This window comes from Condylostylus longicornis, unplaced genomic scaffold, assembly GCF_029603195.1.
Source record: "Condylostylus longicornis isolate FDR11 unplaced genomic scaffold, ASM2960319v2 ptg000031l, whole genome shotgun sequence".
NCBI classification, from domain to species: Eukaryota; Metazoa; Arthropoda; class Insecta; order Diptera; family Dolichopodidae; genus Condylostylus; species Condylostylus longicornis.
This window is the reverse complement of record NW_026578000.1, coordinates 917,469-931,092: the sequence shown is the minus strand read 5'-3', so window position 1 is coordinate 931,092 and position 13,624 is coordinate 917,469. Positions and strand designations below refer to the sequence as shown.

The following is a 13,624-nucleotide window of genomic DNA, read 5'->3' as shown; positions in this document are numbered from 1 at the left end:
TAAAAAGTTATTTACTGTTCTTTTCCGTATATAAAAAGTGAAATATGATTAAGATTTTTGTTTTTAATTTTATTGTTTTATGTTCGGAGAGCATGAAATTAAATTTTTTGTTATTGTTGTTTTTTTTTGTTTCTTAATTGGTTATAATTTTATTTTACTTTTTTTTCATATCCCTTATCTTTATATATCCTTAATGCCTGTCAACTTGTGATCCTTTAATAAAAATTAAAGTCAGTTTTATAGAATAAAAAGCAAAAAAAAGGAGAAAAACAAGAACAAATTTTTTTTATCGTACATTTAATGGGTTTTCCTTTTTAATTAATGTCATGTAATTATCCTTTTTTTTGTGTGTTCTTTGTTTGGTGAGCTTGGCAATACGCGTGGGTTACAAAGCCAACAGAATTTGTTTTTGTTGTTAATTTTGTAATTGAAAAATTTTAACAGAATTTTTTAATATTGGAATTAAGTTGCAAATTGAATAGTTTTTTTTGTTTTGCTTTTTTGCATAATTTTAATATTTTAAATAATCAATAAGGAACATTTTTCTGTTGTTATGAGAAAAACTGCGAGATTAGTTGTACTTATTGAAAAAAAAAAAACAAAAATTTGTCCAAAAGACAAAAGAATTTGTTTTATTTTACGGCAGTATGCGGCAATATTTTTATTTTTCATGGAATTAAGATTTTTATTATATGAGAATTCCCGGAAATTTTGATTATATTGGAAAAGATTTTAAAAAATTTACTTTTAAATATGCTTGCTATTCAGATATTCAATATTGAACAATATTGTGGTATTTCATTTGAACCTTAAAATAAAATTGAATTTTAAATTATAAAATTATTTGAATTATCTAGAAATAATCTAGATTTTAGATTGTAGATTTTAAGGGAACCGAGTGGAACAGGAGTAACCCCCCAAGCCACCGCAGCCATTCTTGACTTATTGTAGCCACCCCACCCTCCCGCCTACAATATCCCCGTCCCAACCACAAAGCCGGAGATATCCCTAAGGGAGTTGGACAAGACTTCCCGAACACTTAGGGACCCATGCTCAAAACAATTTCGGCACCGAACAGCCAGTGCCAGACAGTCGTAGAGAATGTGCATGGCGGTCTCATCGCCACCCCCACAAAATCTGCACAGAGGGGAGCCAGACTTACCCAGCCTATGCAGGTGGTACTTCACCGAGCAGTGCCCCGTGAAGAAATTCGCAATTGTGCGAACTCGGCTCCTGCTCATCCCAAGCAACTCTTATGTGAATCCGTTGGAGCACGCCGAAAGAAACATCATCGCTTGACGGCACCCTTTCGTGTCCCGCCAGTGACGGCCGCATTCCGCCGCGAGTAGGCAGGCAAGTCTGGCCCCCAACGACGGAAGAAGGCAAACCGCAGAAAGGCAGCGGCTGCACAAAGACAGCCCCAGATCCCCTCCGCGCCAGGTCATCGGCAATTTCGTTGCCCGCATGGCCACTATGGCCCGGCACCCAAATGAGTGTGACTCTGTTCTCCGATGCCAATTCCATAAGTGCAGCAAGGCAGCCCCAGACCAGCTTGGATGTAACCTGAGCTGAACGAAGCGCCAACATTGCAGGCCTGCTGTCCGAGAACAGATGGTGCAGTTTCTATACCCCCTTTCTAAATTGATTCTCAGACAGATCTCTATTGAATGTATTTCGGGCAGGAACACCTTGCAACTAGGGTCAAGGGTTTCATATACACGCGTGTCCGGGCGGACACCGTATACACCCGAACCCACACCCGACTCCGTTTTGGACCCGTCTGCGTACCACACACTCGAACCCGACTCAAGTACCGGAACACGTCCACAAGGCCGCCGCAGCCTTCTCGATAATTCTATCTATATGGGTATTCCAGGAGAGACAATCATCCAGGGTTGCCCTCAGATAATTCACCTTCTTAGAGTAACTAATACGTTCACCAAACAGAATTGGGCTCGTTATTCTGTCCCTGCTTCGCGTCTGGTGAAGGCGACCAAAGTGCTCTTGCTTAGATTTATATTTAACCCAATGCTTCGCACCACCTCTCCACAACACGTAAATTTTGCTGTAGAAGATCAGAAATAGTGCTCTCAAATTTTCCCCGTACAACGAAGGTCACATCGTTTGCGTATCCCCTGACACGTGCCCCGAAGCCCCTGAGATCAGCGATTAGATCATCCACTACAATGGACCACAGGAGGGGCGAAAGAACCCCGCCCTGTGGACACCCTTTGTGATCTTAATAATCCTATCCTGTAGCATCCGATTAACCCATCTGCTAGCTCTCCGTTACTTTTTGGAAAGCAACCTGTGAAGAGCGCACTGCTGGAGAGTTCATCAATGCCTTTGCAGAACGCCCTCCACGAAATTATCTTCGTTTTCCTAATTTCTTTATAGTATTTCGTGTGTGAGTTTTTATACTCTTCCCGCGAACCCGATGCCTTGGCCTTATTGAATAGCTTTCTGGTCTTTAGTCTAAGCCTTGAAAGCTCTTCATTCCACCACGGGCACTTCCTATTGCTCCGCCTCGACTTAGCGCGGCAGCTCCCATGGTAGGCACTAATAATTGCCGCCGTCTGAGCCACGCTGGCCTGTTCGATATCCATCACCGTTCTGACAGAAGCAGGAATAGATCCAATCCCATCCATAAGGAGTGTTTCGAATTGACTCCAATCTGTGGATTGGGGTACCCGATACATTTCTTCTGTCAGGCCCCTGGAGACCATGATATCAAACCTAATCTGCCTATGATCGGACATGGATGTCTCATTTGAGACATGCCATTCACTAATCCTACTTTCGATAAACTCAGTGCAAAGGGTGATATCAAGGACCTATTCCCTAATTGCATTTATGAATGTCGGCCTATTGCCCTCATTCATAACCATTAATTTATTGCTATATATAAATTTAAGTAGGCACTCATCTCTTTTGTTTATATTACTGCTTCCTCAGACGGTGTGGTGGGCATTGGCATCGCTTCCTATTATTAGTTGGAAGTTCCTCCTTCCACAAAAGTCCACCAGATCCTTCAGTTGTTCGTCTGGGTGGGCACAGTCTCCCAGGAGGTAGGATGAGCACACAATGAATTCTGTCCAACCCCCGGAAGACTTCACCTTCACCAACGCAACTACATGATCCTTAGAACAGTAATCTGGAATGGGAAAATACGTTAGCCTTTTACTAAACAAAATGCAAGCCCTAGACCTGCCCCGAATTGTATTATCATACAATAGCTCACCTGTTAGGCCCTTAATCTGATCTTTCACTATGTAATACTCTTGGATAAGGAAGATGTCGAGGTAATCCTTCATAAATCTATGAGCTAGAACATTAGTAGATGCCCTAGCATGCTATAGATTAAGTTGGATGCATCTCACAGCCATATCATTTCCTCCGGCTCTTGTCTATGGGCTTTGGCCCTTTAGACGAAGGCTTTACATGAGCCCTGCTTCCCATTGGCGCCTTTTACGCATCTTGGTGGGCGCCTGCCCTGCCACAGCCTCTTTCGCCGTCCTAGGTGCCACACTAGCTCCTCCAACAGCAAATACTGAAGCAGTACCGGGCTTCCTAATGGGTTTGGGTCCTTTTGGTTCACCCGGGACGCTTGTATTAAACGCCGGAGGCGGAAACACGCGCGTTTGGCGACGGTCCTTCTGCCTGCGCCGTTTTCGGAGCGACTTCAGACTTTCCAATGAGTTTTGGCTCTTTTGGTTGGCCTTAAGTGCTCGCCGCTGTCGTGGTGGACGTTGGGTTTTTATTTTGCCGTGCCCTGCCGCCAGCACCTTGAGAGGATTTTCTTCCTTTAACCCGAACAGTAACACGGAAGATGTTAAGGAAAGGTCGAAACTCCGCTTTCGGTAGATCTTCCAATCCGGAATCACCCACGGAAAAGGTGGTGGAGCAGCCCGCGTCCTTGGCGACGACATGCTGTCGCCATCCAGTACCACGACGTTGCAACCGTCCCAAGGCTTTATCTTCCTGCAAAAATTGGTTATTCACTCCCTGGTGTTTTGATTGTTGCATGTTACGGATATCCATCAATCACTTTGCAACGCTGCAGTGAATTGCGGATGAGTCTGCGCCAGTCGAGAGAAGCTCTGGCTCTGCAGACCCTTGAGCACTAACTCTGTTTGTATTAATGTTGTCCTTAGTATTGTTGTTGTTGTTGTAATTGTCACTGTTGTTATTGTTGTTGTTGTTGTTGTTGTTATTGTTTACGTTTTCCATCTGGTTTCCGCTAATAGCGCGGGAAAGTATAGTCACCTATGGCAGAGCCCGGCATACCATGGGAAGGCTCGTTTAAACTGGAGGGCGCCTGGTATCCAGAGTCCGCATACTAACGACTAAGCTCCCCCTCAGCCACGCAGTCATCGACATATGCTGTTCCACCTTGACTTGGGACACCTGTCGTCAGCTGACGTATAGATATAGGGTTGAAACTCACAAAGCAAGAGGCTCGCCGGGAGACATGACCACGACACGAACGTAACTTTGATCATTTCAATCACCCCTTTATTCTCCGCCATTGCCGGGGCCCACCTCTAGGAGGTGACAGTGCGGTTTTGGGCCCCACTGTAAATTAATGATGAATTATTTCGGATTCCCCACCATTTTAAACTGTAATCTAAAAGTATAATGCTTTGAATGTATTATAATACTATGTAGCTCATTAAAGGTAACATCCAACGGCCAAGATTTAATGGATCGATTTGAGAAATGTGATAACAACATTGTTGACTTTTACTGTTATTCTGCCCTATATGGATAGTTATTACGGCGACTGCTTTATATCCTGGAAATCCATAGAACCTTCACTAGACTGGACATTTTTAGAGAACGTAAGATGATTAACTGATAGGAAAATGAGAATTTAAAGAGATGGTACAATTTCTTGTGAGTAAAAGTTTGCTCTAAGGATATGTAGACCAATAGCTCATTTGTTACCTACGCGACGTCATTTTATTAGGGTATTAATCATAAGGGAATTATTTATTATTAGGTAAAACATCATAAGGGAATAAGGTCTTTCAAAAATTTGTCAATTAATTTTCATACAATATACTCGCTTTTGACTGTAGCTCTAATATCAATACAGACGGATAGTAGCATGTCCACGGATTCGTCATCGACTTTTTTTTGGGTTAAAGATTCCGGTAGTTCTTACAATGCAATTTAATAGAATAGTACTACATGACAAGTGTAGGAAGTTCTCAAATACTAAATAGCAAATTTTGTTTGAATGCAAGGTATTTTAATTACAGTTCAAAAGCACGTTGCATCTATTTTTGGTATTCATAGGAAAAACTGAAATAAAAGAATATTTTTTCAAAAAATTTTTAAATAAAACCAAATTTTTATATTGTTTTTACCTTATGTTATTGAAATAAATGATGATTTTTTTTCTCATGGATCACAATGGATGAATTCATCAGGTTCTTGTTTTAGTTTTTTTTTGTTTTTTCCCTTCTCTACCTATATACCCAATAAATTTGAGGTTGAAAGGATAATAAAAACAATAAATTGACATTTTCTTTTTAAATTAACCAAATTTATAATTTATTCAATTTTTTCTTATTTCTATATTGTGTTCTGTAAGCATTATTGCTACATTTAATGTCCTGGAACGGTATATTAGTTGTATTTAAATAAACGGTTGACTGCTTCTGTTCAACTGGCGATCCATTTTTAAATAAACATTTTTTCATTAAATTTTTTTTTGTTACCATAACATTCGTAACAAAAATATATAAAAATTATAATGAAAAAAGAGTTAGTTTTTGTTTTCGGGTTTCTTTATGGTGTAAAAGTAGTTGTGATATCATTTTACATCCCTATAGTTTTGGATTGAAACGTATTTATAACCAACGGTAGTTTTATACATTTTGTCAATTTCTGCATCATTTTAAGAATCTTATGATTTTACGATTAAATTTAAACCAATTTTACGATTTTCCTCTATTAATCTATTTGGAATATTAATCTAGTTTAAAAGTTAAAATAACTAAACTTCAGAGGATTTTTAGGTAATAATCCTGCTGAGTTTTGTGCGATACTAAGAAATTCTATGAATTTTGCAATCATGAATTAATTGTATAATCTTAAATCTTTTTTTTTTTTTATGAAATATTTTCTTGGAATAAAAATACCATTAAAATATTAAATTAATTTATTAACTAGAATTATATACAATTCACAGTTTACTTTCATATATACTTTCATTCATATACCAAATTATTTCACAAATTGCATACATTTAGGATGAGGCAAAAAAAAAATTAAAAGATGTGTTAACATAATGCTCGAATGTAAGGGTGAATTGCGTAAGTTAAGAAAAATAATTATATTAATTTGTTGACATGGAATTCACCGTTAGCCTTCTGCTTTTATGGAAATTTGGAAAACCTAGCGGCTTCTGAAATATAAAATTCTAATTTTACAAATTTCTAGAGACGATAACTTAAAAGGAAAAAATTTTTTTCTAATGAAATTAATTATTTGTTAGTGTCTAAAAGGTGTTAAAATTTTTAAAATTCACAACCTGGGGTCTAGAAGAAAAACGGCATCAACAATTTGGAAAAAAACGGATTTTAGATAACGGTAAATTTTAGCGGCCAATTTGGTTTTTTTTTTTTAAGTTTAAATATAGTACGCCGTAGTAGAAGAAGCATGTCGCTGGCTTTACGCGTTTGCAAGATTTGAAATATGCTTATTGCTTCACTGCAATAAATAGTTGAAAATTGGAATTTTTAGGCTTTTGGGGGGCTTACTTTTAGATGGGACGACATCGGTAAAAATTTTCTTCTATGGAAATAAGTTTCTAGTAAAGGTCCATGTACACATGAAATTTCAACTTTGTGTCTTTGTGTAGAAGTTTTGTAAACAGATATACGGACGGACAGGCAATTTGAAATTAATAAGTACTAAAAAATTGATTTGGCTATAACATTTTATTAATACCCTTTAAATTTAAAACATTTTCCAAATAAATGCATTAAATTTGAATTTCTATTGAATTTCCATAAAATTTCTATTGAATAATTTTAATCCATTTTTAATATTAAAAATTTTATTTCCATATAGAATTTTTTTTTAATTATCATTTTTCAATTAATATTTTATTTGATTTCCTCTAAAAATAACAAAGAACAAGAGAGCTACAACAGATATTGGTATTAAATTCATTTAATACTTTAGGAATCAGTTAATCGTCCTAAAAATTCTCTCTTTAGTTTGTATATAGTTGGTTTATTTAATTAAAATTAAAAGTACGAAAAAAAAAAAATAATTATTTTTTTTGCTATTCTCATTATTGTTATTATAACTGTAATTATTATTATTATATAATTACATACCAATTAAATTTTGACATTTATAAATAGCTTAGATTGTTATCCTTCAATAAAAAAATTTATACAATGTGTACATATAAATAAACTAGTGTAATTTTTTTTTCCTTATATTGTAAATAATTTTTTATTGTGTCAATATATCATTGGTTTTATTGGCCCTATAATATTGTTGTTGAGTGATATAAAAGTTTTATGTTAATTAAAAATTCTATATTTATTATATTAATGGGAGGGGGGAGGGGGTCTATTATACTAATGTCTATTATACCTGTAAGGTGAAAAAGTTTTAAACGCAAAAATTTAGTTTCTTAGAATAATTGCTTAACCAATGAGAATGTCAACAAAAAATAACGTGCATTTCCACTTGTATAAATAAATTTTTGAGGAAATTTTCTTCGAAAAATAGCCAAATATGAATTCCATAAGAATCAGATGTAAAAGCTAGTGATAAAAACCAAAAAAATTAAATTTACTCAATTTAGATTCATTGAAGATTTAGGAAAATTCTCATTGAATTCCACATTCGGCTCTAGAAAATTTAATAGGAATTTTAATATTTTAAGTTGAGTTTGGTAAAAGATAAAGGTTTTAGCTGTAATCTATGGATCCTATAGCGTTAATTAATGTTGTAATTTTTCAAAACTATTTATGACTAAAATACATGGTTTAAAAATATTTCTCCCTTTTAATATGTCAAGCATTGCAATGGCTCCAAATTTTTCATGTAAGATTTTCAACGAAAATGGACTCATTTTTAACGATCGGAAAAAATAATGCCGAAATGGAGTTACTGGTCAATAATTACAATAAACAAAACGAACGTTGATATCTCCCACCGTAATTATCGAAATTGAAATTTTTGATGCCTTGTATTTCCAAAACTGCAAATTATTCTAAATTTTTAAAGAAGCAAAAAGCTAGCTACAAAATGTCATGCCATCAAAAAATATAATTCTTTTTATTTTAACTCACTTATTCGACCATCAAGTTCGACTATTTATTGAAACGTTTATTTCAATGTTACTTTTTGTCTCATCCTAAATGTATGCAATAATTATATATATATTGATTTATTTGATCAGGAGAGAAGTCCAATTGCAAGCCTATTGATTCTTATTTGTTATATTTGTGAGTTTTTCCAAAGTGTATGTAGTTCCGAACTCGTACCAAAAATTAATTCCCTACATAAATTGGATTTAGCACATATCAATTTTTTTTGGTAATTATTAAAATTTGTGTATTTTAATAGTTTACTTTGGTTTTATTATGCAAATATATGTATATGTAAGTTTACATAAATTTTGTTTTTCTTCTACATTTGTTTATTTGGGTTTTTCATGTCAACTAATTAAAAATTAAATCGAGCGATTGTTTATGCACCATAGATGATATTATATAATTTAATTTCGTATATTATAAAAAAAAATTATGTGGTCAGGACATAACTAATCGCGCAATATGTATTGTCTAGTTATTACGAAAACCACTTTTAAATGTTTCTTTACAATTTTAAGGAAGTTATTAAATTTTTAGTTAACATACAGAAAAATATGTAAATTTGGCTCTTAATAGAGTTTTGCTTTGTACCATCCGAATTCTATGAAAAGTCCGTTCATTATTAGTTTGCGTAACAATCAGAACTCAAATATTAAATTGCAAGAAATTCTATCAAATAGTTCCGTAGATATGAGATAAAATGTAAAAATAGACGCTAAATCGACCACTAAAAAATTCACTCGGAAAAAACTCCAGTTTTCAGGGTATGATAAATCACAAAACTTTTTCAATCCGTGTTACATCCAAAATATGATCACATATGTAATTTTATGAATTCGGTTCAACTGAACTTGAGATAAAAATGTGTACACACAGACTCTGACTCAGAAGAGGCCGATATCTCTATAAAAATAATTTATTTATGCTTCGCAATCACGGACAAGCGCAACAAATTCGTCATCACAGAAATTTAGTGACATCACATAACCTCTCTTTTTCCATACAATGCAGTCGGATAGAATTCACATAACATAATTTAATTATAATAATATATAATATTGTTTCAATAATATGCATAATTGGTTTTCATTATTTAATTACATAAATTTACGAAAAAAATTATATATATATATATATATTATATTTGTATATATATATATGAATATTATAAACAAATATAGTTTTTGTTTTATTTAGTTTGAAGGCATATTAAATTTTCGCAAATTTTTTGTAATTGAAATTGAATTGAAGAATTTTTACTATTGTTTCAGTTGTACAGGGTTTATGACAAAAAAAAAATATAATTTAAATGAAAAATTTCGCCTTAAGCTATTTTAAAATTTTACATAAATTTATAATAGACATACACAAATATTTATATATAGACCTATATTCATTTACAGTTATAGCTCTTATATTTTTAAATTTTAAACGCGATTTTTTCTGGAAATTGAATTTAATTTTTATGGTTTAGAAAGCTTTTATACCAATTAAATATTTTTTGATTTAGGTAGGAATAATGTTATTATTAGCTGGTAATGTTATTATTAGCTCAATGTAACAATACTGAACAGTTTAACATATTTTAATTTCCCATATAATGGCATTCCATGTGCTCAAGCAACCAAGAGACGCTATACATAGAAGCCTGTCCCAAAATAAGGGTAACATTTTGCAAGTGAAAATAAATTATACAAGTACAAAAAATGATGATCATTTGGCATCATAAAATCTACTGAACCTTATTTTCATTTAAATGTGTTTTCTTATTTATGGAACGATGCTTTCGTAAAGTGACCAATTAGTGACCAATCTGCATAATTATTTTATTTTTATAATATAACAGTTATTTTTAAAAATAATGGTCTGAGATATAGATTAAAATATAAGGTTCTTAACAGCGTCGAATTTTGAGTCGATATATCTATGCCTATTTGACCGTCCCAGCGGTATGCAAGAACACTATTTGAATTAATTATGATCGTACAAGTACTTCGGGTAGCTACCACACAAATTCTCTACGTAATATTGAAATTCTCGGGTAGCTACCACACAAATTCTCTACGGTAGCGATCTACGTAATATTGAAAAGTTGTTTAAATTTTTCGACTCTTTCTGGTAACTGTTATACAATTTTAAAAAATATTTATTCAAATATTATGAATGTACTGAAATTTTGCACAAACGAACTTGGTAATTTCTTAATTATTATGAGAAATAAGATAATGCCATACCCATATTAATCGGCAGTAGTAATTATCATTACTACTCTTAAAGTCATTCATTTATTCGTACGGACATCACATATTTGATACAGTCAGTTCTACCTATTCTCGATTTTGGTTAACAAAACTAAATAATCGATTCTGTAAGGAGAAAACAATTTATAGAACCATGGGGAACTTTCTCATTGTTGTAATGACAATTTTTTATATACTCTCTGATTTCAATATCATGTTTATGATATGAAAGTTCATCAAAGTGATAATGTAAAAATATTAAAAACAATGAGATTTATATTTTGTCTAATTTCCCTTATAACAAACTTTTAATAACTTTTATCATTATAGAAAAGAAAAAATAAAAATAAAATCATAAGAATTTTCATATACAGTTTTAATTTTATAACATTATCTTCTGTTATACATACATACATACATGCGATGAGCAACAGTAAATATTTTATTTATAGCTCTTTACATACACAATGATATACCAAAAATATAAATTTTCTATTTGAAATAAAATTTTATAATACTAAATTTTGTTATACTTACATAATGTCAAAAATTTTCAAATTAAGTTAAAAAGCTTTGTAAAATTCTACACAATTTTTGTCTTTTTTTTTTATTTTTGTTTGTATAACTATTTTGTTTGTATTTTATTTCCTTAATATTATGCAACATACATGGATACTTATTTAAATTGCAGTAATATACTTTTCACAAATAATTACGTCATGCAAAATTGCAATAATGCATAACACTATCACAATAATGCACGTATCATAAAAACTACATAAATTTTATATTTTTGCGTATGTATTTGGTAGAGCAATCCTTGAATTTCATTATACGTTCAGTTGTTTATTAATAAAGTTGAGTCAAATCAATGGTATGAAATGTAGCACTTTTTCCTTCAACAAATGAAAATACTTTTAAAATAATTTACTACTTTATAAAAATTACTTTAATCCAAATACCAAAATATTTCAAAAATTGCATACATTTAGGATGATGTAAAAAAAAAATTGAAAAAGGTGTTAACATAATGCTCGAATTTAAGGGTTACATGCGTGTCTTCAGAAAAATGATTGTATTTTTTGATGGTATTGAGTTTACCGTTAGCTTTGTGCAATTATAGAAATTTAAAAAAGCTTGCAGTTTCGGAAATATAAAATGTCCAAAATTCAAATTTTACAAATTGTTTTGTGAGAGTAAAGGAGGGGATTAAGGAGGAAGGATAGGTTAAAATTTTCTTCTACGGAAATAAATTTCTAGTACAGGCTTTATTTATATGTAAAATTTCAACTGCCTACCCTATAGGGTGTAGAAGTCTTGTAAAGTTCAGTTCACGGACGGCCGAATCCACAAATAAACGGACAGAGTAAAACTAATAAGAAATTTTTCCAAAAATTTATTTTTGAAAAATAGCTTAAAAGTACGTAAAATTTTATGTGCTTTTGTTGAAGTTTTCCTGTTCTTATTATTCTCTAATGCTCTTTAGTTGTATATTACTAAAATAGATGAATTTATTGTGACAGTTTGCTATATTAACTTGTTCTAAAAATACTTCAGCTATATATATTTTAATATTTGTATGTAAAAGCATAATTATTGTAATATGCAGTTGTATATTATTACATGGTGACTTTAGCTTTTGTTGAGCTTTTCTGTTTTTGTCAAAAATTAATTAAAGTGAAATTGGTGTAAATATAATTATGAGCTATTGAAATCTTTAGCCAAATTTTAGAATAATTTCCAAAGTTATAGGGAGTACCTATTATATAAAGGTATACTATTCCTAAATTCATAATTAAATTGATCACTTTAATCTAAAAGTGCGTGTTAAGACCGACTATCCAACCTCATCTTCCAAAATAATTATTTTAAAGAGGCTTAGTAACTAAAAGAGGCTCATTTCCTTCTCAAATATGTTGTGTAATGGCACCAGATTTCGCATAGCGAGATTGTTATATGACATAGCACTTCTCCATGGTATGGAATTGTTTTTAGCAAGATGTCATTGTGTCGGTATGTGTGTAAACATGTTGCAATCTTGTGCAACACTTTCGCATATCTAAATAATAAATCTTCCAGTCGTTTAGTAGTAGACAGAAAAAAGATGAAGTACAACGTGCCATCTTCTTATACCCTCCTATATTTCATATATCAATCTGGATATCTGATCTGTCTGTCTGTTTTACCATTATAGAAACCATCGTCTGCGAACGAAACAGTAGAAAGTTTATTAGTGAGCCGAGTATCTTAAAAGAGTAGTCAAGAAAACCCACTTTTTCTTCTTCTTTTCACAGAAATTCAATTATCAAATTTCCGAACTCTTACATTATTTTACTCAATAATTTAACTAAATAAATTTCATTTTTCTGATTTTACTACATAAAATTGTATTAGATTTTTATTTCATTATTTACGATTTTGTTAAATAACAAAAAAAAAATAAAAAAATTACTCTGTATTTATTATGGTGAAAACATTAAATTCGTCCTTTTAATAATACTTTCATTTTTATATAGAAACATCTATTAAATTTTATTGTGAAGATTTTTATATACATATATACATATTTCATACATACATATTACCCTATAATATTATATACTTTAATTAACAACTATAACAGTAAAATAAGTATATTGAATTGTAGCTCTGCCGTACACATATAGCTTGCTTATGTACCGACGTATTTGTATAGATGCAAAATAAAATAAAAAACGGAAAAATACTCATAAGTTTGTATGCTAGTATGTACATGAGAAACGGAAGTTTACTGGGATATTAAATCTAGTTAAAAAGGATATTTCACACTATAATATAATAAATATTTTCACTTTATGCATTTACATGACTGTAATTCTTTTATATGACAATGTAATTTTCTTCTTACACAAGGTATATAGGCAGGGTGATTCACTAATAAACGCAATATTATATATATACTATCGTCATCTAGGTGTCAAATCTCAATGGCAAAAAATGGCAAAAAATGGCAAAATGGCAATCTACGTGTTAAATCTCTCGTAGTCGGGAGAATAA

At 32.1% G+C, this 13,624-nt stretch overlaps 1 protein-coding gene across 3 annotated transcripts in view; it reads left to right on the top strand.

Annotated features, from left to right (window-relative positions):
* LOC129608336 (1-phosphatidylinositol 4,5-bisphosphate phosphodiesterase classes I and II) overlaps positions 1 to 13,624 on the top strand; it is a 285,565-nt gene that overhangs the window by 169,535 nt on the left and 102,406 nt on the right. The window lies entirely within an intron of this gene.